Source organism: Neofelis nebulosa, chromosome 13 (genome assembly GCF_028018385.1).
Source record: "Neofelis nebulosa isolate mNeoNeb1 chromosome 13, mNeoNeb1.pri, whole genome shotgun sequence".
Taxonomy (NCBI): domain Eukaryota; kingdom Metazoa; phylum Chordata; class Mammalia; order Carnivora; family Felidae; genus Neofelis; species Neofelis nebulosa.
In genome coordinates this window covers 2,838,763-2,843,448 of record NC_080794.1, presented here as the reverse complement: position 1 = coordinate 2,843,448, position 4,686 = coordinate 2,838,763, and the positions used below count along the sequence as shown (strand labels likewise).

Here is a 4,686-nt window from a genome sequence, read left to right as displayed (position 1 = left end):
AGGGTTCTCAATCTCCCTCTCTCCCTCTCCCCTAACTTAAAGACCACCTTTTCATTAAATTATGGAATATGTCAAATGTTCACAAACCCATCACACACAAGTTCAGCAAGATTTTTCATACTTCCTTCAACTATCCCCCCATCTTTCTCTCTTCCTGTCTCCCTTTCCAATGAATTTTAAAGCAAACCCCAGACATCGTGTAGTTTCACTCCTTACACTTAGATGTACCCATCTAAAAAATATATGCTTATTCTTACATAATCAGAATGCCATTATGAAACTTAAAATTAATTTCTTGGGAGTCAGATCATGTCTCTTTTCAATGTTTTGAAGTAAGAATAATGGCAATATTTTACATAACTTACAATTTAACAAGAAATGATACTTGAATAATAAACCAGAGGTTTCTGATATAGCTTGCTATAAAAATGGCTTTAGAAAAGTATACATTGCAATTAGAAGTTGGAAGGCCTGAGGACTGTCTTCCCATGGATTTTATTCCATCTCAACACTGTTCTATGCTTCAGTTCCAATAACCCCAGAACGATGCTGTTACCTGAAAGGGCTCTGCTGAAGATTAAAGAAATAGCATCTGTTAATCTCATTATGTCCATTGAGGCAGGATGAGGCTGGGTGCTGGTAAATGGAGCAGATAAATAAATGTGAGGCATATACACTTTTTTTTTTCAATGTTGAAAAGTAATCACAGAGAACCTTGTCTCCTTCGGCGCACGTACTGATACTTCAGAGCACGTGTGACACATGGAAATCCTATTAAGCAGGATAGGGTGGACTTAGGTAGGAAAGTCATGCCAGAAACTACCTCTAAGTAACCCTGGGAAGATGCCTACGGCTCTGGGAAGAGACATATAAATACATGTCCATGTCATTTAGATCTTAGATTTCTGGGGAACAAGGATTTAGAAGAGGGAGTCGGGTTGATTGATAATTATTCCAGAAAAAAAAAACAACAATTCAAGTTGTCAGTAAATAGCAAAAACATTCATATTACCCACCTATTCTGCTTTCAGCAATTTATCCTAAAGGAAGAAACATAGATATAGGCAAAGATGCATTTATAAGGTCATTTGTATTGGTATTGTTTGTAATGACAAGCATTTTAAAATAACCTTTAAATATTCAACAATAAACTGGTTGAGTGACTTCCATTATAGCACCATCATGATATACTTCGTAGCCATTTACAAGTCCCTGGTAGGAATACATGGACTGACATGTTAATGTTTTGGCATTATCTTTAGTGCAAAATGTTATAAAACAGTACCAGGGCACCTGGCTGGCTCAGTCCATGGAGCATGTGACTCTTGATCTCAGGGTTGTGAGTTCGAGCCCTGCTTTGGGTGTAAAGATTACTTAAAATTAAAAAATCTTTTAGGGGTGCCTGGGTGGCTCAGTCAGTTAAGTGCCTGACTTGGTCTAAGGTCATAATCTCATGGTTCATGAGTTCAGGCCCTGCATCGGGCTCTGTGCTTACCATGTGGAGCCTGCTTGCAGTTCTCTCTCTCCCTCTCTCTCTCTGCCCCTCCCCTGCTCATGCATTCTGTCTCTCAAAATAAGTCAACTTTTAAAAAATGTTTTAAAAAAATAGAAAAAAGAGTGGAATTTCCCTTTAATTATAATTGGATATGTGTATATGTACTCACATACATACACACACACTCAGAGAAACAAGATTACACAGAGGGTTAACATAATGCTAATAGTAATTATTTCTTTAAGTAGAACGCAAAAATGTTTTGTCTCTAGATTTTTCTAGAGACATAAAATTATGTAAAAAAATTTTTTTTCTTTTAAAAATTTGACTATTGATCTGGCAACATGGAAAAATGACCTACAGTAAAATGCCATGCCATCCAGAGAAATAACACATGAAAGGAAAATAGGCGAAGGGAAAGCAAATCCTTCAGAAACACAGAGGGATCCAAAATCCTGACTGGGTCGTACATGAATTGATGATGCTCAAGGTTGTGAGCACAGTAGAAATAGGACCTAGCAACAGGTACTAAACACCAGAAGCTTGGATTTTTAATACCACACAAGGACAGGAGATGAAAGTTCAGGTTAGGTGGTAAATTCAAAATAAAGAAAATATAATATACTTGAGCAAATGAACCCCATTCACGCAACAGGATTGGCCCCTCAAGAACTTGTTCTTTTGGAAGAGTCTGAAAGAGATTTTGAAACAAGTATGTTTAAAATTATTAAAGAGATTTCTAAAAGGAAAGAATAGAACATTATGAAAAAAGAACAGGAGGATTTGAAAAATAAAATATACAGAAATTTAAAGTTACTGAAACAAAAACCTCCATAGATAGATTCTTTCCTCAAAAAAAGTTAAGTCAATGAATTAAATAAATTAACTTGCAATGAAGAGATTGTTAGAAATCTGCAAAATAGCACTGGAAAATTAGCCAGATAGAGTCCAAAAAGATAAAGAAGTGTATGAAAAAATGTGAAAAAGAGGCTAAGAGATATGTTGGATAAAAGGAAAATGTCTAGGAGACATACAAAAAGGGGAAGAAAAGAATATAGATGATGAGGTAAAAGCAGTATTTAAAGAGAATATGCTCAAGGGTTTCCTGAATTGATGACAGACATGAATCCACATATCCAATGAATCTCAATGAGTTCCAGACAGTACTGTACACATACACATACACACATCCCACACACGTATTTCTAAACCCATTGTAATGACACTGTGGACACTAAGGAAAAAAAAAATCTTAAAAACAGCTTGGGAGGGGGCGGGGGGGGGAGAATTTCTACAAAGGAAAAACAAAAATAGCACAGTTGACACCAGGAGATAATGGAATATTATTCTCAAAGTGCTTCAGGAAAATTACTGTCAGGTTAAAGTTCTCTACCCAGGGAACCTGTCATTCAAGAGTAAGAACAAAATCAAAGCATTTCAAGACAAACAGACTGAAACAGCTTAGCATCTCCAGAACTTGGTAAGAAACAAACTGATCCTAGAAGAAAGAAACAGGAGCAAGGACAATGGTACTCAGAGAATCTGGTTGCCTGTGTGTAGATCTAAATAAGCTCTAACTAAAACTAAGACAACAACACAGAGGAGATGGCAAGGGTAGGAAGGAACAAAGTGCACCTAAAAGACTGGACAACAATAACAACATATCAGATGAGGGATTATTAGAGTCAAAGCAATTCTAGGTTCTTACATAATTCAGGAGGAGGACAGAAACACAGATTAACCTTAGATTTTAAGTCAAGGATGCATGGTAAATACAAGAGTTACCAAAAAAGTAATATAGAACTTCTAACCCAGTAGAAGGAAAAGGAAGATAAAGAAAACTTCATTACCCCAATAGAAGACAGGAAAGAAGCAATGAGAAAAACAACTACAGGAGAAGACTTGGTTAATAGAAAACCTAAAGTAAGAAGAGGGAAAAATCCAAAATCTAACAGCAAACACAATACAGTATCATAGATAAATTAATTCCAGACAAAGAAGACTCATAGGCACAACCCCGCCCCCAAAATTATTATAAATAATAATGGAAAAGCTTCCCATCCCACTGAGTAGCTCTCACTTAATGCTAATAATAAAACCAGAGAATAACGACACAAAAATGAAAAAGTATAGGCCAATCTCAATTGTAAACAGGATGCAAAAATACTAAATAAAATATTGGCAAAACCAAACCTGACTGAAGATTTTTAAATAAGAAAAAAAAATCCTGCATTATTACAAGAATACAAGAATCTATTAGTTAACAAGAAAAATCTATTCATGTAATTCACCATATAAACAGATTAAGGTACAGAAACTATCTGATATTCTTAATAGATGCAAGAAAAAATATTTGATAGAATTAGCATAATCATAAATTTAAAAAGAAAAAGCCTTAGCAAACTAGGACAAAAGCTTCTTTATTTTATTTTTACATTTTTTCAAAGTAGTCTCTATGCCCAATGTGGGGCTTGAACTCACGACCCTGAGATCAAGAGTCGCATGCTCTACCAACTGAGCCAGCCAGGCAACCTGAGAACTTCTTCAAAGTGTGTATCAAAAACCTACAGCAGGGGTGCCTTACTGGCTCAGTTGGTGGGACATGTGACTCTTGATCTCAGGGTTGTGAGTTCGAGCCCATGTTTGGTGTAGAGATTACTTAAAAGTAAAATCCTAAAAAAATTCAAAAACCCTACAGCAAACATCACAGTAAATGTACAATTATAGAAGTGTTCCACTCAATCATAAATAAGATCCTTATGCATTATGCCTCTGTCAGGGAGGTCCTATCCAGAACAAGAAAAATAAAAGATATGAAGAAAAAAAAATGTTTGTGTCCTAAATTCATTGTTCTACCCTTGGATAGCAAAGGGTACTTGAATCAAAGTCAAGTCAGCCCTGCAATTGTTTGCAATTGTTAATGATGATCTTGGGCAGAGTGGGCATAAAGGAGTCGGGAAGTCTGTTGACAAAGGTGTTTTGAGAAAACAGGCTCTTAATTAGCTCTGACTTCTTGTTAAGTAGATAAAGAAAAGGTTAATAAAAACTTACAGGCCTGTGATTGTAAAATTTAAGTTAAATCTATCATAAAGTCATCCTGAGTTTTCCTGTAATATTAATATTTATTTTAATTGTTTCAGAAACTGTTGATTTATAAGTCTGTTACTGGAACATGCTAGTTGTAGGAAAGT

At 35.5% G+C, this 4,686-nt stretch overlaps 1 non-coding gene across 1 annotated transcript; it reads right to left on the bottom strand.

Moving 5' to 3' along the window:
* Positions 1-3,951: 3,951 nt before the first annotated feature.
* TRNAK-CUU (transfer RNA lysine (anticodon CUU)) lies at positions 3,952-4,024 on the bottom strand. The gene has a single exon. It is a non-coding gene; the product is annotated as a tRNA-Lys (tRNA).
* Between the last annotated feature and the right edge of the window lie 662 nt (positions 4,025-4,686).